We start from the raw sequence: 23,923 nt of genomic DNA on the forward strand, positions 1-23,923 counted from the left end.
CTTCACTTTCAGTTCTTTTAAGAGTTGGACACATCCAAACTCTGACTCATTCTGTCAAATCTTTCTCTGATTCATCATTGTCTGCTCCTTAGATGCCATTTTCCCTGCTATAAACTAACCTTACCTTCATTGTTTAGGATTAAAGGTGTGTGCTAAGAGGGTGCTCGTATTCCATCCAGATGATACTGTAATCCATACCAGCTGGATCACATAGACCTAAAGGGTCTTTGGATATGATCCTGTGTGAGAGCAGCCATGTTTTGAATTAAAATTCCTCTACAAGGGATGATAAGTATTACAATTAGAACTTGTTTTCAGCAGGTGAATATATACACTTTTAAAAAGTGAAGACAAAGATTTAGTTAGAATTATATAGCAAATTGTGCACCCTATTTTGGCTATTTTAATTACATGATGCCTACTATGTGTTTCTCATATAAGTTTTTAAGACTATAGGAGATATGGAAACTGTAGAGGTAAATAATAATACCCTTTGAGCTGTTATATTGGCTCAAAGACCTTTTGAAACCAATAGGATGGAAGAGTCGCTTAAAAAGGCTCCTGGGAGTATGTAATCTCAAGATATGCTGATACTCAATATGGAACACATATAATGTCAATAATACGATGGAAGAAAGTACACAAGGGGGACATAATTATCATCAGGGAAATTGAGAGAGTGAGAGGTTGAATCATCTTCAATTGTGCTGATAATTGGTAGTATTAATAAAAGGAGTGATAATAATATCATGTTTTAGATTTGAATTGCCCAGTGTAAAATTTTATGTCATCATAAGCAACAAGCAAGGGTTCTGTGAGAACAGCAACAGGAAACATTGTTGATGATTTAAACATATCATAGTTTTCAATACTTAGATGTTAAAGATTAAGGAGTGGAGTGATTTACACCAGAGAAGAAAATTAGACGAAATATTTAATGTGCTCTCTAAATTTAAAGTAAATAAAGTGATGAAAATATTAACTTTTAGTTGAGCATCATTATACTGCAGATCAATCTCCAAGAGTCAATTTATTCCATGATATAGCAGATACATTCAATGAAGATATTAAAGAAAATCAAATATTTGGATAATTCAGATTTTATGCTCTCAGTGGGGATACCCAGTACAGAGAACTGAAACAAACTGGACTGAGATACTAAAGCCAGTAGGAACATGAAAGCTGTTATGATGGATAAGGCAGCCATTGTGGTAACATGTAGAATGTGTTCACCTAGATGTGAGGCATGGATAGCATTGCATCCATACTCTAATGATGGCAACTGCTAAGTGGCTCATATAAAGCATAACAGAGTTAATTTTTCATGGAATGGCTTAGAAAACATAGGTAGCCCTTTCCTAAGAGTTTCAGAAGTTTAGTAAAATGAGTGTTTTCTAAGGAAAAAAAAAAGCTTCATAATTACTGTTATTAGTAGTATAAATTAAAATAAACTTCATGGTCTTTTATAAAGTTCATATTGCCAATCAAACTCTAAAGGTAAGAAAACTCAATTTTAAAAGAAGGAAAATGTTTTCTGTACTGAAATCAGTTAGTAGATTTTAATGCTTCTGGGCATCATAGCATGAACAAGAATTGACTTTTACTCCCTTAGTACCAATTAAATGCCTGAAAGCAGTATATCAGAAAACCCTACAGACATTGGAGAATTGGCAATGCACAGGTTTGACAGTTGAAAAACAAACAAAAAAAATATGAACTTGAAAGTTTCTCTATCACAGAATAATTAAAATTCTTAGATTATGAGAGAAAAAAAAAGGAGCCTGAGAGGGCCATAGCTATCACACCCAATTGAGAAGACACATCTGAGTTCAGGAAACCTGAAAAGTGTGACACGTACATGTGAGGAGGGAGAGTTGCGTAATTACTGAAGCCTTAAAATTCAAGTGAAACCCTCATGAAGTGACCTATAGGAGCAATACATTAGTATGCATCACACTTAAAAGTCCTGACTAAAACGTCACTGTCAGAGGACATATATCACCTTCACTTTACCTATCTTAGCAACCCAAAGGATCGCCTGGCATTTGACATCACAAAACTAACAATATACAGCAACTACTTGAAACTCAGTTGAAATATGAGCGACAGCAAAACTCACTTCATGGAACTTTAAAACAATTATCAAGCAGAGAGAATATAAAGAGATCCTGTGATGAAGTGAGCTCAGCTAATGTTGTTATAACACATACATAATATCATGGATATGTGAAATCTCAGAGGCATACACACAATGACGTTTAAGAAAAGTAAGATGGTGATTTTAAGAGGGTAGAAAACAGTCAACTATAGGATACCAGTGAGGAAATACAGCCCTTAAGTTACAAAGACTATGTATACCGCTAACATCATGACTTATGTATGTGGTAAAAACCAAAGAAATCTCAGCATACACACATACACAGACACACACACATGCACACACAAATGGAAATAAGTGTCGTGACACATATACCAATTAGCTTGATTGTGGGAATCATTTCCAGTATAAGTACTTCATATTATTAGACTGTATCAATCCTGTCACAATAAATTCATCTAGAAAATCATACATCAAAATAAATCTGCACAGATTCTTTTTAAAAGTTATATTTGTTTATTTAAGAAGCAATTTCAGGTATGTTTTGGTGCCAAGGCATCTGTGTGAGTATGAAAGGACATGTTTTAGCACTCAGGGTAACCTGGGGCCCACCCTGGTTAGAGAAGGGTGTTGGAAAACCTCGAACGGTACTTACACGTGGTTGTGAACTCCCATGGGGTTCATATCTGAACCTTGGTGCCTACAAGAGCAATAAGAGTTCTTAGTGGCAAAGCCATATCTCAGGCTTGGATGAAGATATTTAAAAATAATATTCATTTCAAACAATAGATTAGTCACATGATTTTTACATGACTAATATTTTGTTATGATTTATATTTCTTTCTATTTATATGTGTGTATATGCATATACTCAGTGTGTTTGTGTGCCCATAGAATACAGAAGAGAGTGTCAGATCCTCCTAAGCTAGACATACAGGAGCTTCTGAGATGCCAGAAGTCGGCATTTGTGAAATCACGAAGTGTTCTCAAATACTGAGTCAGCCATCCATCCCCAAGCATAATTTTTAACAAAGAATTTAGCTCTAGTAGACTATTAATCTTTCATGGTGGCACTCTTGATGTTTTTACAGTAGAAATAAAGGAAAGGATAAGAAAGTGAACCACAGCAATAAAAAAAAAAAAACACAAAGTGGTATTTTTAATTACTTTAAAATATCCTAAACCTTTAATTCTACAATAAGATTATACTTTCAGAAGTTTTGTCAATTTTGAGATACAACTGGTTGACTTTGTTGTACAGGACTCAACACAAACCCTGTGTGTCAGGTAGTTCACTTTGAAAAAACTTTTTATTCTTCTCTCATCCATTACACCCCTCCCTCCACTTCTTCCAGTCTCTCCTCAACCTCTTTCTTCCCCAGTTCTACTTCTACATTTCTTTGTAGAGAAGATCAGACCTCCCAAGGATATAAATTGAACACAAAGTGTTTTTATTGTTATTTAAAGAGAAATATATGGACTTGTTCATAAGATTAAATATTTAATATATTTTAAATAAAACAATACTATACAGAAATCAGGCTGGTAATATGATCAAGTAAACATTTTTCAGCAAGTAAAATGCATCTTTTTATTCATTAAATATTTTTTAAATTTATAAATACTTTGAGAAAAAGATGTAGAAGATACAGGAATGTACAATATATTGCTTTATGGGCATAAATACATATAGTTTTCGAAGAAAGAAAGAAAAGGGATGTGTTTTAGCTCCACTAAACATGGATCTACTTTTATAGGATGAAATAAATTATATGATCATCTTATTTAATGAACACCTGTTCTTGTTATGATCATAAATTAAATGTCAGCATATGGTTTATAATGCTTTCAAAATCCAAGATGCTGCTTACAGTTCTGATTGCAGACTAAATGTAGGAAAGTTTTGTTCATAACTATATCTGTTTCTATGACAACATGAAATGCTCTTAAATTTGTAATTGCTTTTTAACCTTTGTGCTAGCCAAATTCTACATCCTCCATACAATTGTTAACTGAAAGAAGGCATGCAGCTCCCTTCCACCATGGTTTTTATACACTCAAGGTTCAAAGTTCTTCCACATATCTTAGGTGAGAATTCTGTTTTAACCTATCGGACTATTACTTATAGCATATATAGCTATGATTTCATCTCTAGTGTCAAAATGTTACTGTTTGTCAGAATAAGGCACTTTTCTTCCCCTGTTCCTAATATTCTAGTGATTTTCTGGAAGGAACAAGATTTTTTGAAACAATTTATGAAAAAAAATTGTGCCAAGGGCTTCCAAGCAGACTTTCTTAATTCTTAAGTTCCATGCTGATTGTTTAAAACTACATTTCTGTCATTTCTGAGTTTTAGGTAATACTGTCAAATAACATATATTTTAAAATCATCTAAATATTGGGTGAGTATATTACATACTATTTACTTAGGGTATATTCCTTGGTTTCTCTCAAAATATCTGTAAATACATAAATTATGTACTCATGTTTATGTATATGTAAATATATATACATTAGAATATTTGAGAATTTGGAGATGATAAATTGTAAATGTAATTCCATAAGTATGGGTAAATTAATAGAAGGGAAGTAGGAAGGAGAGTACATGCAGACTACACGTATTTTCACAAGATACACTCTAATCCATATATTGACTTGAACTGAAAGGCTTCTATATTAAATATGTTCAAATTTAGGGTGATGAGATAGTTCTTTTTCCTTCTTTCACCTTTAATATTTACATGTCAGTAAGTAAAGCAGACTGAGAGCCTCAGTATAGGAAGAGGCTGTTAAATTTACAGAAACAGCATTGCAGAAAGGGTGGATAAACATTTCAAGCATTTATTCCTGTCAAGGTAGTGGAACTTTCAATAAATGCTCATTTATCAGCGTCACATTGTAACTCACATACACTGGAATTTATCTTTCTCTGTTCCCATTTCCAAGCATTTATTAATTCATGTGGTTGGAGAAATCTACTTTTCTTCATGTGATGGCCTTGTATGGCCAACTTTAATAGACTGGATTAGATTTTTTTCCATAAGGCAAAAAAAATGTATGCTATTAAAAATTGTAAAGCTTACTTATAATTTCTAATAACTTTTGACTATATTCTTTGAGGATATATGGTTAAACCTTACAATTCATTAATTTTTCACATCTTTTTGAAAAGGTATATGCTTTTTAAATCATAAATATCTCCTCAGTATTTTTTCAGAATGGATATATGAATAGTAGTGACCTCAACTCTATTCATTGTTTTCTTCATTCAAAAGATATTTTGGTTTGTAAATTAACCAAATAAAAGTAATAAAAATGATATAAAATGGATTTTCCTTTGTAATGTTATGACTGTTTGTGAACATCTTAGAACATACAATGAAATAGAGATAGTATTTTTTCTTGGAAATGCTGCAAGAACTTCCAGGAATTGCTTTCAAAGAGATATTGGCTGAATGCTCACTTTTGCAGCCAGGTATTGATTTTGACATTAAAACTACTATAATGTATTACAGGATGTTCACCTGAAATATAATAAATATATCTGCAGGCTGAATAAAAACCTGATTGGAGGAGAAAGTGTTAAAAGGGAATCTGCAAACACTGCTTATTGTTTCTGCTGCTCATTTTGAATAAGTTTAAAATTTACCTTATTTATAAAATAGCCTTGTACCTATGACAATTTTTAAAATATGGGCACTGAAGATTATTATATCAATACATTATAACATAAGTTTTGTGGATTTTAAGAAAAGTAGATTGTGTCATGGATCTTAAATAAGCTGAGAATTTCAATAATTCAACATACCATCCTTTCTTTGAGAAAAACCCAGTTACAAAGATTAGTAAGTTTATGTTCAAATACTCTATTAGTCAGAGTGATAAGAATTTAAATATCATTATATTCTTTACTTATATAATAATATTCAGAATCTTATAACATACATTAATTTCTCTTAAAACAAAATTTTAGAAAACTATTATTTTGCTAATGAAGGGTTTGGCATAGACATTTCTACATAATACTGACAAATTACTCATCTATTTAAAAGAAGATAAAGGCAAAAGCATTCTTACCAGAATGAGAATCCCACCTCCTAATTCATTTTTAGGAGCACAATGATGTAATTTTAATCCAGTATACTGAAATATTCATGAAGAAAAATAAGAATTATAATTGGGTAACAAATTTTGGAATTATATGTCACAAGAGGTTTATTACTTCAATGTAAATCTTGAAATGAATCAAAACCCTATCAGAGAAAAGATTGCCCAGACTTTCATGATGTTGTTTTCTCAGAACCAGTATGCTGGTTCCTTGGAGTTGTTCACCACTTTGGACTATAAGAATCTTTGGTATTCTTTCCCATGTAAATCTCCAAGTCTTGAGAGAAGGGGTGCTATCTTAGGTTTTCTACTTGTTTGATAAAACACCATAAAATATACAACATTGATATTACACAGTTTATTTCAGCATGCAACTTCATATCTCACTCCATTATTAAAACTACTCAAACCAGAATCCCAACAAAGAACAGGGTAGGAAACTGGATGGAGAAGTTGATGGAGAGGTTCTAGAAAAGTCGTGTTTGCTGTGTTTCTCCTCAGGATTTTCCCAGTGTGCTTTTTTAAAAAATAGTACCCAAGATCACCAGCTTGGGATGTTATTGTCTGCAATGAACCAGGCCCTCAAACACTAACTTAGTCAAGAAAACGTACCACAGGTTTGTCTATGTGCCAAATATATGGAGGTATTTTCTCAATTCAGATGCTTTCCAGATAGCTTTAGATGGTGTGAAGTTATTGTAAAAATTAAACATATCAGGTGTGATAAAAATATCCCATTTAGGCATCAGTACTCAAATGTCTCTCACTCTCTATAAATTGTGCGGTTGTGTTTCTCTGTGATATTATCAATTTTCTGAAAGAAATTTCACAGGTAAGGGTTCAGCAGTGCCCTGGCATGTGCAAAAGTTGTATGGTTACTCTCTTCATTTAGCAAAATAACAGGAGATATTGTTCTCACACAGATGACCTATCTAACCTAAGGCTCTTGCCCTCATTAAGAGTGTTAATTTCATGAGGTCACACTTATTAATTGTTGATCTTGGAGCCTGAGATGTTGGTGTTCTGTTCAGGAAGTTGTCTCCTGTGCCAATGAGTTCAAGACTGTTCCCCACTCTATTTTCTAATGGATTTCTGGTTTTATGTTGGGGTCCTTGATCCATGTAGACTTGAATTTTGGGCAGGATGATAAAAATGGATCTATTTGCATATTTACACATGTAGACATCCAGTTAGACCAGCACCATTGTTGAAGATGCTATCTTTTTTCCACTGTATGTTTTCTGCTCCTTTGTCAAAAATCTATAGGTGTGTGAGTTTATTTCTAGTCTTCCACTTGATTCCATTCATCCACCAGACTGTTTCTATGCTAGTACCATGCAATTTTTGTTTTATTACTGTTGCTCTATTGTACAGCTCAAGACCAGGGATGGAGATACCACCAGAAGATCTTTCATTGTACAGGATTGTCTTAGCTATTGAGGTTTTTTGTTTTTTCCATATAAAGTTGAGAATTCTACTCGAAAGGTCTATAAAGAATTGTGTTGGTATTTTAATGGGGATTGCACTGAAGCTGTAGATTGCTTTTGGTAAGATGGCCCTTTTTACTGTTAATTGTACTGATTCTTGAGCATTGGAGTTCTTTCTACTTTCTGACATCTTCAATTTCTTCCTTTCAGAGATTTGAAGTTTTTTCATACAAGTCTTTCATTTGTTGGTTAGAGTTACACCAAGACACTTTGTGATTTTCTGTTGTGAGGGTGTTGTTTCCCTAAATTCTTTCTCAACATGTTTATCCCTTGTATAAAGAAGGGCTACTGATTTTCTTTATTTGATTTTGGATCCAGACACTTTGCTGAGGGGGCTCATTAGCTGTATTAGTTCCCTGGTAGAATTTTCGGCATCACATACATATACTAACGTGTCATCTGTGAATAGGGACACTTTGACTTCTTCCATTCTAACTTGGATCCTCTTGATGTCCTTTAGGTGTCTTATTACTCTATCTAGGACTTCAAGTAGCATATTGAAGAGATATGGAGAGAGTGGACAGCCTGCTGAAGTAGCTAAGACCCAGAAGGATACACACTCCTTCCGTAGCATGTATAGTGAATTCCAGCACTAAAAAAGCCAGTCCGTAAGGGTGAAGCTTCTAGCTGAGCATGAGCTTGGTTTATCCATATTCAATATCTAAATATGTGATATTTTTAGAAATAGGGTCTAACTATCAGGTTGTAGAGGGTAATATCATTAGCAATAGCCTGTAATTTTAAGCTGTTGATATGTGGGAGTCAAAATATCCAGAGTTCATGTAGCCCATAAGGGACCAGGATGAAGTAGGGGATCTCACTAAGAAAAGAAAAACAGAATATAGTGTGATGAAGGGTAAAAAGAAAAATCAGAATTGGAAGACCAAATGAGGAAGCAGATGAGAGGCAGGGAAGAGGAGCTAGTGTTGGAGAGATAAGAAGCTCTAAATACCAGTTGATAAGTCATATCTAAAACTGTACTATAGAAACCTCCCAAAGAATGTCCACATGTAAAAGAAATGTAAACAGAGATTATAAGAAGGGAGACAGTTCCTAAAATGGACATCACATGCCACCAAATCAAGCTCTTAGTACTAGAAATATGAAACACTCTAGTTTTCTACTCAGCTTTATCATCGCTGACCTAAAATAAACAGACTAGTTTTCACATATGGTCCATTTTTTCACTATTTCCTAGTGAGTTTATTGGGAAAATGTGCTCACTGGTGTTGGAGATAAGCAAAGCTGTTTCATTTTTTGCTTTCTAAGTAATAAACACTTACTGTGGGAACAAGAGATTCATAATAACATGCTGTTAGCATTTATTTATTTTATATTTACTAAGTGTTTTTTAAATAAAATGATCCATTTAAGACTTCAACCCTTTCCATGAGTCAGTCAGACAGTAGTTATTGACTGCCTGCCTGTTGATTCCAAGGTTGATCTCTCATCTCCATAGTCAGTCATATTTATTATTCATCATCAACTATCATACCACAGGGTTGCCTGATGAAAAGCTGTGCATATTATTTGATATATTTCCATTTTAAACTCACAAGCAGTTTCTATCTAGTTTTTTTATATTTAAATATGTTACATTAAGAGTTTAGGATTTTAAAAATTTTTTTAGAAAATATTGATGAAACAAGATTAAAAAATCATTTTCTGAAAATGAAAACCAACATATATATATTAGAGGTACATTAGAGAGCTAGTAACTTATATATGCCTGTCTTTTACTTATACTGCATTAGAAATCCATCTACATGGTTTAATTAGCCTTTTTCTTATTTTTTATTTATTTATTTGTGTGTGTGTGTGTTAGTGTTTTTTTTTCTAATCGTTTTTTAGATTACAACTACATCATCTCTTTTTCTTGTTACTCTTCAAACTCTTCTTATACTTTTATACACTTTTTCAAATTCATGGCCTTGTTTTTTTTTATTTGGCATTACATACATATATATGGTGTGTGTGAATATGTGTGAATATGTGTGTGCTCTTAAATAATAAATACACCCATATGAATCTCTCAGTCTCTATAATGTTATCTGTCTGCACATATTTTCAGGAAGGGCCATTATGTATTGGATAAGCAATTAGTGTGCTCAGAAGCCATGAACTGAACTAAATAGATCTTCCTTTGTCTATGTTAAGTATTTTGGTCATGATGATGATGAAACATAACTACTAAGTAACTCAAATGGGGTCATACACCTAAACATAACAGCTGAAGATAACGAGAAATAAAAAATAACATCTAAAAGAAACAAAAAGAAAAACATTATTAAAAGCATTGTTTCGAGCAGTTATGTCTTATAACAAAAACTAGCAGTACTTAAAAAGTGAAAAAATGGGTTGGAGAAATGGTTCAGCAGTTTAGAACACTGGTCATTCTTGCGGAGGATCAACTTCAATTCCCAGTGCCCACCCACATATAGAGTCAACAGCAGGAATAACCCCCGTACCCAGCAATTACCTTCTCTGGCCTCTGTTGACACTTTAAGAACATACATGTATACACACACACACACACACACACACACACACACACACACACACACCCATATATGTGTGTGTGTATATTATGTATATCCCTTTTTAAAATGAGATATTAAACTTCAGAGGAATATAACTTTAGCATGCAAAGAAAGAGTGCTGTTAGTACTCATGGTGTTTAATGAGCCGTGGGCTTGAAGAAATAATTCATCATTTATGTATGTATTAAATCTCCAGCTAAATCAAAAGAACAGAATTTTTACCAATGCATATACCCCTGGCATATATAGAACCACACATGTACTTTGTCCATTTCTATTAAGAAATTGGATCTCATGATTGTGGTGTCTACATAAGTAGAAAATATAAGAACTAACCAATTGGAGATCTGGAAAAGAACCTCAGATAATTCTAAAGTGGTCTGTTCCCAGAAATTTCCCTTGCTTGGGGCACTCTTTGATTTATTTACATGGCTGGAAATATTTACATGGCTGCATCACTCAGTTTTATTAGTTAAAGTGCTAATATAATGGAAAACAATACATACAAAAGGATACATATAGAATATTGTTTGATTGAATGTTTCTGTATAATGACTAACTAGGTTGCAATGTATACCTTTTACCTTATAACTTACAATGGGCTTTAATCCAGAAAATGGAAACAACTCAAATCATGGCAGAACTTCAAATGGAAATGTCATTTGTCACACACGCAAAGAGAAACAAATGAGCACTATTGCCATTCAGAATTGCTTGGAGTAATTTTCTTTAGAGAAATAAAAGTCAATTCAACAGTTAGATACATCTCCACAATCACTAGAACATGTAAACTATGATTGAAATTGCAAATAGCTTGGAAGCACAGAACGAAAGAATATTTTTTTTCATGGTAAGGGTATTAAATGTTATAATCAATGTAGTTAACATTTGGAACTTAATACAAATTTAAAAATATAATATTAACATGGGAAACCATTCTACTAGTAAATACTGTACAATATATTCACAAACTAATAACATGAGGATATTTTAATTTTTTTATTCCTAATAATTAAGTTTGAAGGCATGTTTGTTTGAGGCCAGCCAGAACTACAAGAGATCCTGTCTCAAAATAATGATGAATGTTCCAGTATAAGTAAATAACACACTGATATTATCTAATAGCTCATGTGCCAAAGACTGTACAAGATCTTAGGGTGGCATAGAATATAATAATACCCAAACCACAGTAGGCACTCAGGGTTCAAAATAATAAATAACTTTTACCTACGAAATTTTATTCTTATTAAATTTCTGTTTTAATTCCAACCAATTTGGTGAATTCTTATTACCTAATTAAAAGTAATATCATAGCAGTGGTCTGCTTCAGGGACGGCCTCTCACACACCATTGTATTTCAAGGTTTTGTGAAGAATTTCATAATTTTCCTGGTAAGTGGGGTCTTGTGTTATGATCTGTGACTATGATAGCATATTAGCCATAAAGACAGCGGTGATTTGTTCAAAGACGACTCCTAAGAGAGCTTCTTTTGTACACTTGATTTATGCTCCAATGGCAAAGATGGATGGCATCAGTGACATTTTATTGCACTTATATTCATGTATGGTCTTGTCTAAGGAAGCCATAAGAATAATGAAAAAGTTGTACAGCACACATAATTTCATGCTCTACTAACAGGGAAGGTCAGCATCTTTGCTGGCAATCCTGGCAACAGTTTTGACTTTAGAATGCACTGTTGTACTGTGTCATTAAGTTTGAAGCTTACCTGTTGGTCATGCATTAGCTCCATTTTCCAAGTAAATTTCTGTTAAAATTTTCTGATTATAAGTTTTATTTTGAATTTTTTTTTTGCACAGCTTACTTACAACTATACTAAATAAGCTTTGGACTGCTCTCATGTACAATGAATCTAATAAATTTTGGAGATAGTTTATGGTTTTATTCTTCTCTTCTTCACAGTACCTTCTCCCTTTTCTCCATCTCCAACTAGTGTCTCCTCACAGGAAGCCATGTAACACAATTCACTCCAATAATTATAGGTGCATCACAATCGTGGATTTACTACTCATATGCCATTTCTTGGTTTATAGTGTGATAGTGTACTGTCACCTTTACCAAAGCAGTTTAAACTGTTTGTCCTTAAAATTGTTTATATTTAATTGTTTACTTCTCAGATGAAGAGATCAGAGGACAATATACAAGGGTCAGTTTTCTTCTTATTTTATCCATGTTCCAGAGACTGCATTCACCTTTAGACTTGGCTGTAAATGTAACTTTTATTCCCCAAATATGAAGGAATGAGGTGAGAGTGGGACCAAGCTATACAAATACATGGCTAAGGCTAAGCCCAGAGCATTTTTTTCTCTGTTCTAACTATCCTATTCCTTGAAGCTTCCTCTGAGATTTACTGATGAATAAGCTCATCCTTTCTAGTTCTTTCTCAACTCTGGCTGGCTAATTCAACTCAGTTGTCTAGCTCAAACTCCTCTTCAAGCTGCTTTATTCAATCTGGCTTCTCTTGCTTTTGGACTTAATTGCTTTGCTTGGACTCAAACTAACTAACATTTTTTTCTACTCTTCTGGTTCCTTGTTCTCTGGCTTCAGCTGCCTCTGCTGATCATGCACTGCATTGCATTCAATTGAACTGCACCAAATTGCCTGTACTGTGCTGAAATCAGCTCTACTGTGTTGTCTTCTCTACTGAACTGTCTACTGTGCCCTACTCTACTGTGTCGTCTCTACTGTACTGCTTTTAAATAGGGGCTTCTTTTTTCTGTCCTTATGAGAGTTGGGTGTATCCCACCTCTGACTTGTTCTGTCAATTTTTCTGACTTGCCACTTTTTCCCTCAATTAGACTTCACTTTCAAATTTGTCTGCTTCCTTCTATAGTCTAACTTTACCTTACCTAATTGGGATTAAATGTGTCTAACAAGGATGTGTCTGTATTCTAGCTACATGGATTAAAGGTGTGTCATTCCAGCCAGATCACACAGACATAGATGGTCTGCCAGAGCAGCCATGGATTGAAACTCCTCTACACTCATGGCAATTGACTTTTCTCTCCGAGTCACCTTATTAGCCCCTTGTTATCAATTATATTTATTTCTAACATATATTGTCTTTTATTTCCTATTCATGAATCAGTAGATTCCTTTTATTCATATATAGACTTAATATAATGTGTGTATTAATACTAATAAATAATATGCAGGAATTATATCAAGTTCACTTTGCTTGCTTTTAAAATGCAAATTTACAAAAATATACCCTGATATGCACAAGTCTCAGTTTCTTCAACATTATACTCTCCTTAAAAAACTCAAGCACCTCTGGAAACTCCAGCTTACTTATCTTTTATTGGTCTTTAACATATTATAGTATGCCTAATTGATTATTCAATTCTATGTTTCATAATAATATACATTTGACTTATTAAAATATTTTAGTATAAATTTTTGAGAAATTTGTCATCTTTCTCTAAATATGCATATATGCACATATACATATGTATCTATATACTTACCATATATTATCAAACATATTTATGAAGATAATTAATTAAATTACTCTTTCAATCTGATTGGATGACTCAGAGAATATTTAAAATTAATTATATCTCCTGTACTGTTCTCATGCTATACTAAGGATTCCATAGTTTTACTAATAGTGAATATTTATCTTGCAGGGACAAATTACTACTTTTCTGCAGTTATGATTTTTAATTTACTTCCAACTACTGGATTTAGCAAAATATTTTAAAAATAATTTTTATTTGAAAAAATGAATCATATTGCTCTAAAAGAGCTTTAAATATCAATTTACCTAGAAAAATTCTATTTGAGTTGCAAAATAAAGAAAGATTGAAAGTTATGATTAACTAAATCTCACTTTTCACCCTCTGAATTTGAAAGTAAAATTCAATGAATAGAATGCTTTATGATAACTTACATATTAATTGAAACAATCACTTCTATTTTATTATAATACTCTAAAATTTAAAGGACAAAATAAACATCCATTTTAAGAAAAGTAATGAGAGTAAAACATATATGGGGTTTAAATTTCTTGAGTAAAACTTAATCTATGTAAAATAGCCTGTTATACATTTACTTGATAACTACGCTGTTGTCTGGATAATACCATCATAAAGAGATTCAATTATAAAAATTTTATTTTGAATATTTTGAGATCTTTTTATTTTCAATTAAGAATTCTTCTATTGTTCATTTGCCATTAAAATACCTTATATAATGAGTTCTATGAAATAAATGTACTCATGAATATGAAAAATAATAAAAGTCATACCCTGCTGTTGATGAATAAAAGCTGTGAAAAGGTCAATTGTAATGAGAATGCAAGTAAATGAAACATCTTTACATTAAAATGAACAAAGTAAATAAAAATTAGATCTGAAAATATTGTGTGCTTGGGAACTTTGAGTGAAAAAAACCTAATTTATCCAAACTAGTTTTAATAATGTATTACATCTTTGAAAGAAACATCACACATAATTACAGAGTCTAAGAAATAATACATATCAGTACATAAATGCTGGGTTCCTATGAAATTCCTTTTTCAAGATACATGAGCAATACCAACTTAAAATTCTATGTCTCACTTCTGAGCCTTTCAGTTGAAATATAAAAATTCCACAAAATACAATTAACACATGGTATAAGACTTCACAGTTCCTACATGACAAAAAATGCCAATGTTACTGATCAGAATGATAGATAATAATTTACATTCATAATTTAGACTCACCAAGATAAGAAAATGTTTTCTTCATGGCTGCCAAATATAAATAACCAAAACCCTATGAATTGTAATATTTGTATAATTCCTGATTGTTTTATGGTTCTTCTTGCTGTAGGTAGTTTATGGTATATATGTGTAAAAATATAAATGTATATGTAGAAAAATAAAACAAACAAAGAAACGAAATGTTCTGATTCAAGGACTCTTGTTGGTTTAAAATGCCCCTGAAAGCCGGAGTATGGATATGGACAAACAAATATAAAGGGGCTACGGCCAGCAAGGCTCATATCCTTTGCGGAGCTAGTAGAGTGGGAATGGCTAAATGTTTAGGGAAGACAGTCCTCAGAATATATCTGATGTTGTACACTGCATATTTCCATAGATGTGTTAGTTGATTCACTTAGAACTACTGATCCAAAGAAAGAAGGCTGGAAGATATGATAGTATAACTGAGGTTTAGAAGCCACACACCTTCATTGTTGTGTATTGTATAGAACACCCAGATTGACTTTGAGACAATGGAGAGACTTTCCTAAAATTTGCCTAGCAAAATGCGGTCATTTGGAGCTATTTCGAAGTCTGTCTACTGAATGAATGTCAAAGGCATATTTATAATCAGTATTCCCTAAAGGAACTTACAGTCATTTTATATCCACCTTATTGGTAAATAGGAATAAATATATTTCTGAACACATGTATGTAGAAAAAATTAAAATCAGATTTGTCAATAGATTTGATGAAATTTGACATCATCACAGATCAGCAAGAAGTATGATCAGGATGATAAATAATGTAATTCAGTTTGATAACAGAGGCCTAAGAAGTATGGACTAAAGTGTTTGAAGCAAGAAAAGATTCCTATTGGGATCATCTCAGAAAAAAGAAACTTCTGCATTCCCTTGACTTCTTGTTTCATTCATTGTAATATATTGAATGATGCTCAATCACATTTGTAGCGTGCTGATCTTGGCTCTGCCCATTGATATGCTCTGATCTCTATTATAAGCATTCTATGGCATTCAAAATTCTGCATTTAGCCGAGTGTCTTTGTGTCTCTTGCATCCATCAGAGGTCAGACCTAAAAACACTAATGCTGTGTTATTTCCATTTGACTATGTTCTCAGTACTACAAAGAATAAGATAACCATTACCAAGAATTCCTGTTCGTAGTGATATTTCATCATTAAATAAAAGAGTTACAATGAGTCAGCAAACCTTATGTTAAAATATCCTCTTAGAGAATAGTGAATGCCTCTATTTTCAATTTTTTTCCTGGTCTGATTTAGAGACATGCCTAAAAGAGTTTATAAAACATTTCTACTGATCTTTACTATAACTAAAGTATAAACTATTTCTCTCACTTTGCCAGTGAGTATATTAGGGGTCTGAATGTTGACCTGACTTTTTCAGTGCTTCAGAGGACATAAATGAGAGCATTTTTCACTTGAATTTTTCTCTGATTCCAAGTTGAAACCTTGTCTAAGAAGCCAGATTAGTTTTATTATAGCCGCGCCTTACAAAGCAGCAAGTCCTAAATCTCTGTCTGTAATGACAGAATTTGAAGAAGTAATTATTAGCTATTAGGATAATAATGTCATTGTTTTGGGTGGATAACTGTTCTTCGTCTATTGAAAATTTCAACCAAAAATCAAAGAAAGCCATTGCATTAATTGCACTTCAAAGGAAGTCTTTAGAGAACATGTGACCATAGATCACAGAAGGTAAAGCAAGTAGACAAGAAGTTTAGTTTCTGTGATTTTTTGTCAGCTTATAATTATGGTCTGGATTGAAGTTTCAACATCTGGAGCAAAAATGTACACACTGAGTTGAAGGCTAGTTTCTGTCTCTTTAGTGAACATATTTTGCTTTACTGTCATATAATTATTGATAATATGTTTTTCTTCCCAGATTAAAAGGTATGTCTCCTATTAATATTTTCATAGTACATAGAAGCCTGTGTATTTCCTTGATTTTTTTAAAAGTAGGGAGGTGCTGTTATATAATTCACGCCCATTTTATTCTCAATTATTCAGAGTAATACATAAAAACATGGATGGCATTTTGTACATCACAGCTAGCTGACAGAATGTACAATTAAGTTTGATTCATAGCATTTATTAAGGTTTCTATTTAATTGCTAATTAGACTGTATAGATTTGTAAATGTAGAATCTGCCACTTGCATAATTTTTCCCTCATGTTCAGCCCAGAGCATTGAGATCTCTATACAGTTGAATCACATCAATTCCTCATTATGCTCTGTGGAACTCATGAAAATAATTATAGATTCACTAGCCCATTTATTTTTGTAACGTTTTCATGTCAATCTCCTGTTTCCCCTTCCCCATTTCTGACATATTAGAGAAATTATAGAATATTAGAGACAGAGACACGAGGAAAGAGGACATATTTTCCATAGAGCAACTGTCAGTGAAACTTTATACACTGTGCATATTAGTGCATCTGAGATAGCAATATAATTATTAGAAAAAGGAATGCTAATCCCACTTTAAAGATACTATTGTTAAACTATGGTTTATTTTATTTTTGATTCATGTTAGTTGACAAGAAAACAACATTTTTGAACATTTATTTAGCAAGACTTAAAACAATATAATCCCTCTTCTTTTCCTCCATCGTTTTTCCTTCTTTCCTAATCAAATTACAAACTACATTCAATATAAATTAATATTTATGTGAGATGATATATCTTAGGTGATATATAAAATTTAGTAACAATTCTATAACTCTTCATTTTTAAGATTCTGATATTCTAATTTTAGTTATTTGTAGCTGTTTTTATCTGTTTATAATGGAGCATCTTGCCACATTGTGTATGTGCTCAGGCATTTTATGGGTTTTGAGGTCCATTCTTTCCCAATTTTCTGAAAAACCTCAGTATTGATATCAAAGGTGGCTCTGACAGTTCTCCCTCCTACCAGCAATGGAGGAGTGTTTCGTTACTCCATATCCTCACCAGCGGCACTGTCACTTCTGTTTTTGACCTTAGCTATTCTGCCAGGTGTAAGATGTAATCTCAATGTTGTTTTGATTTGCATTACCCTGATGGCTAAGGATCTTGAGCATTTCCTTAGGTGTTTCTCCGCCATTGGATATTCCTATTTGAGAATTCTCTGTTTAGATCTGTACACAATTTTTAATTGGATTGTTTAATTTTTTTTAAATTTTTTATTATTAATTTATTCTTGTTACATCTCAATGGTTATCCCATCCCTTGTGTCCTCCCATTCTTCCCTCTCTCCCCTTTTCCCCTTATTCCCCTCCCCTATGACTGTTCCTGAGGGCGATTACCTCCCCCTGTATATGCTCATAGGGTACCAAGTCTCTTCTCGGTAACCTGCTGTCCTTCCTCTAAGTGCCACCAGGTCTCCCCCTCCAGGGGACATGGTCAAATGTGAGGCACCAGAGTACATGAGAAAGTCATATCCCACTCTCCATTCAAGTGTGGAGACTGTTCTGACCATTGGCTAGATCTGGGTAGGGGTTTAAAGTTTACTCTCTGTATTGTCCTTGGCTGGTGCCTTAGTTTGAGTTTAATTTTTTGATGTCTGGTTTCTTGAGGGTTTGTAGTACGTTTCTATAATCTATTTTATTTCATTGTGGTTTCTGATGTTTACATAATATGAATTTTAAAGACAACAAAAGTTTCCACTACAGATATTAGTCCTCTGCTCAGTGTGAAGTTCGTAAAAATCTTTCCCCATCTGTAGGTTGTAGTTTGTCATATTGATTGTGTCCTTTGCCTTACACAAGGTTTTCAGTTTCATGAGGTCTCATTTCTTTATGTTGACTTAGTGCCTGCTATTGGTGTTCTGTTCAGAAAGGTGTTACCAATGTGCCCTTTGAGACGATTCCTCACTTTCTCTTCTATAAGGTTCAGTGTTTCTGGAGTTATGCTGAATCTTTAATCCACTTGGACCTGAGTTTTATGCAGGATGATAGATGTGGATCCACTTGCATTTTTCTACATGGTGACATCACGTTACAAGAGCACTATCTGTCGAAGATTTTTTTCCATTCTATAATTCTGGCTTCTTTATCAAAAATCAGGTTCCATAGTTAATTCAATTTATGTATGAGCATTCATTTTGATATCATTAATCAACCTATTTGTTTTAATGCCAATACCATATGGTGATTGTTACTATAGCTTTATAGTACAACTTGAAATCAGGGATGGTGATACCTCCAGAAACCTCATCCCCTAACCAGAGAGGCTAAGTAAAATCTAGGGCTCAAGGCAGGGCATATCACATGAATCTCCCTGAAAAGAGAAAATAGAATAAATACCATGAGTGGGCAGGGGTCAAGTAGAGACAGAGACAGGCAAGATCAGGTCAGGAGAGAATAAAGGGTCAGAGTACAGGAATAGATAAGAGGAATTGGTGGCATCTTGAAGAAGGGCCAGAAACCCAGTGCGACAGAAATTTTCAGCTATCTATGAGGGTGACCCTACCTAGGACTCTGAGTAGTTGTGGATATGGAGTCCTAACTGCCCATCTTTTATTACCAGGCAAAACTTCCAGTAGAGGGATTGGGACATCAACCCAGCCACGAAAAAATTGAAGTATATTTTGTCCCACTTGCAAAATGTACAGGAGCAAACAAGAAGCAGAAGTTGAGGGATTGAACAACCAATGACTGGCTCATCTTGAGAGTCATGTCAAAAGAGGGAGCCTACTGTATGCATGGTTGGGAAGTAGAGGTCGAATAGTTCAAAGACCTAGAATAGAAACAAACATGACCAGCACAAACAAACAAAAGTCAATGAAATGATTCCCAGTCATACTCATGGCATTCTGTAACACTCATTCACAGGGGCCTAGCATAATTGTAACCAAGCGTGCTTCATCTAGCAAGTGATAGAAACACACGCAGAAACTCACAGCTGCACATTGGGCAGAGTTCTGGGATTCCTTTGGAAGTGGAGGAAGGATTTTAGGAGCCAGAGTGGTCAAGGACACCACAAGAAACCTACAGAATCACCTAAATTGGACTCGTAGGGATTCACAGAGACTTAACCAATGATCAGGGAGGCTGAATAGGACTGACCTAGGCCTTCTGTATATATACAAGAGTAATTTACCTTGGCCATCTTGTTGGGAATACGAACAGTGATTCTTTGCCCTGATTTTAGGACCCTTTTCCTTTTAATAGGTTGCTTAACTCCATCTTAATAGGAGAGGAGGTGCCTCGTCTTACTACAAGTTGATATCCAGGGGAAGCCTGCTGTCTACTGAAAGGACATAGAGGAAGAATAGATTGGAGGATGGAAGGTGGGGGAAGAAACGGGGAGTGGAGAAGGGAGGGGAAACTGCTATTGGGATGTAATATATGAGAGAAGAACATATTTAAAAAAGAAAGAAAGAAAGAAAAAACAAACAAACCAAACTCAGGCTCAGCCCTAAAAAAAGAAAAGAGACATTTGAAGCATTTCACCAAAGGATCTGGGAGCACTGTGGAAGAGAGAGAAGAAGGAATATTTGGTCCTAAAGAAAGGAGGTTAAATTACATTTACGGGTAGCATATAGCCTTTGTGGTCATGAAGTTTCAACAACTACGCTGCCTGAACTGGGTCTGCACAGGAAGTAGTTTATCACTAAGCAGGCATTGCTAGAATGTAGGAGGATCGGGTATTCCTTCCCTTCAGAGACAAAATATTCCCTAATGACAGATTGAAATAAAGGCAGGACTCATTGCTTTCAGTTACATATCCACTGGTTAGAGCACTGCACCCACATGCACGGCCCCACTCCAGTGGACTCACTGAAAGCTCTGATTAAACTAAGTGGGTAACAGAACCAAAAGGCATTAACCTGAGAAAGGGAGAGGTAGGGATGAAGCACTGTCAAAGGTGGGAAGAAAATGAGAGTCAGTAGAGAGAAAGAGTAACCAGACTGTACATCATTTATGTATGAAATTTTTGTCAAAGAACTAAATTAATAATATATAACTTATTATTGTTAATATATTATTAATCATAATAATTAAAATTAAGAAAATTTCTCTCACAATAGTTCTAGGTTTAAATATTTCTAAATTTGTTTCTTGAAAGAAATATTAGGAAAAACATGAAGATTTATTAATAGGAAATAACTATATAAGCCATCAGCCATTGAAATGTAGCTCTAGGAAAAAAAAAAACTAAAATAAAAAGTAGTAGGAAATGTTTGATTCTGTGGGTTTTCCTGTCATTTCCATGACCCCATTAGCTCCTACAATCCTTTCTTCCCCCTAATCCACAGGATTCCCCAAGCTGTGCATAATGTTTGGCTGTGGGACTTTTTACTTCCATCAGTTGCTGGAAAAAGTCTTTCTGATGACAGTTGAGCTAAGCACTAATCTATAAGTATAACAGATTATCATTTGGAATCATTTCATTGAGTTTTGTTTGTTTGTTTGCATGCTTGTTTTTCTGTCAGTCATGTTTGGTTCTGTCCTAGGTCTCTGGAATACTTAGCCTCTGGTTCCTGGCACTCCAAGCAGTGTCAGTGGTGGACTCCCTCTCATGATGGGTTGGAAACTGAACCAGGTACTGAATCACTGGTCTCATAGGAGCTCAAAGAAACTGAACCACCAACCAGGGAGCCTACCTGGGACTGGCCTATGCCTTCTGTATATATGTTACAGCTGTGTTGCTCGGTTTTCTTGTGGGACCCTAACAGTGGGAGCAGGGGCTGCTTCTCATGTCTATTGCATCCCTTTAGGTCCCTTTATTCCTACTGGGTTGCCTCTTCTGGCATTAATAGGAGAGGGTACCTAGTTTTACTGCACCTAGTCTTACTACAGCTTGATATGTCATGGCTTGTTGATATCGATGGGAGCCCTGTCCTGTTTTGAAGAGAAGTGGAAGATGAGTGGACTAGGGCTGGATGGGAGAGGGGAGTTGGTGGCAGGAAAATGAGCAGAGAGGAGGCAAGGGTAACTGTGGTCTGTAGGACAGCGGGAAGGAGGTCTGGTCCAGAACAAGAATGGGTTCTAGACAGATGGGAGCCTAATAAGACTGACCTCTGAGAGGCTCCACCCAGCAATGAATCGAAACAAATGCTGAGACTCACAGCCAAACATTGGGAGGAGCATGGGGAGCCTAGTAAAAGAGTGGGGCCAAGAATAGAAGGATCACAATGGGATAAGAGCTGTACAAGAAGACCAACCGTACCAACTAACCTCGGCCTTGGGGGACTTGTGGAGCCTGAAGTACCATCCAAAGGCCATGCATGAACTGGACCTAAGCTGCCTACACATATGTACACAACGGACAGTTTGGTCCTCACGTGTGTCCCCTAGAAAGGGGAGCCGGGTTTGTCTCTGACAAGTTCTTTCTTGTCACTTTACCCTGGCTGAACTGCCTTACCAAAACACTATGAAAGAGGAAGTTCTCAGTCCTGATACAATTAGATGTGCTGGTGTGGGTTAGTGCAGGGCAGGGAAACTCTCCCTTTCTGAGGGGTAGGGGAGGGGTATGGGAAAAGAGGTAGGTAGGAAAGGGAAATACTGGGAGGAGAGGGGGACGGGTTACAACTCAGAGATTCAGATGTAAAATGAATAACTAAATAATTTTTTTTTAAAGTTAGTTTTTTAAGAGTGTAATCCCTTATAGTGTCTCATATTGCAGTGGATGATACCACTCACATTCAGCATTTGTCTAGTAGAAATCTGGAATGTTTATTTATTTATCAAACAAAGGATAAAATACCATAGGCCTAGGATGCTGAGGTTGAAGCTGGGAAGATGAATATGATCAAAATATGTTGGAGTACATTTTGAAATAATTAATTAAAATATTATATTAAAATTAAAATGCAATAGAAACATGTCAAATGAATAAATAAGTCCTCAGAAAATATCACCATAAAAACAAAGAAAAAAGGAGTTAGAAGAATAAATATGGCTTCAGCAATGTAACTGTGTTAACAATGACTGGTCTCTGATACTATGTTAACTCTATATGAATATATTTATATATCATTGTAATGGTGAAGAATTCATGTTTTATCTATTACTCATTTAAATTAATTCCCAATTTATAGTGGAATAATGATCGTCTGTGTGTTTTAGAAAGATGAAGCACAAGGAAACATTCACAGCTTCTGAAATGCAAAAGTACATTTCTTCTAGAAATGTCGAGGAATAAATGTTTTTTTTTTTTTTTTACCAAAGTCTGTTTTAAGTAAAATTTGAGTGTTTGTTTTAAGTATGTTGTTCATAAAATTCATGGAAATAAACATGATTATATTATTAGCAGTAAAGAGTAGGGTTAAAGGAGAAGGACAGAATGGATTCATAAAAAACCTTTCACCACAGCTCAGTAAACATGATTGCTGCTGTCTAGGCCAAATATTCATTTTGTTTTCACTCTGGCTTTCTTTGCCAATAGGAAAACGTTAGCCCTGTCACTGACTTTTCAGTCATCCTTATCATAAATGATCACCCTGTGTGCCATTTGTTAATTATTCCAGCGCTGTCTTTCTATACTAGATTAATAGTGGCCAATTATGTATTCTCTCCCTAGCACTGCTATTGTGTACACATTTTCTAATTCTCTTCATTACGCCAGTGAGGATCTATAATTATAGTTGCAAGTTATCCATTTATCTTTTCATGGACAGTGAAAAGGCCTGAGCTGTGTGCATTTGTATGTATGGAAAAGAGAAAGAATAAAAAAGAGAGATGGAAAGATACTGACAGTCATAAAAAAAAAAAAATACCACAAATAAATTAAAGCGTGATTTGAAAGTTATAGATAGATACAATGCAGCATACACATACATATAATTTTATTGAAAAAAATAAACAAACAGATTAATAAAACCCTAATACTATTCTAAGGTTTTATATTGTTTACTGAACTAAACATGTCCTCCCCATTTTGCTGATGGGTCCACATTCTTTATCCTATTTGAATATTAAAATAGTGACTAGTATTCTATACTCACCAAAAGGATTATCTC

Source organism: Acomys russatus, chromosome 8, assembly GCF_903995435.1.
Source record: "Acomys russatus chromosome 8, mAcoRus1.1, whole genome shotgun sequence".
NCBI lineage: Eukaryota > Metazoa > Chordata > Mammalia > Rodentia > Muridae > Acomys > Acomys russatus.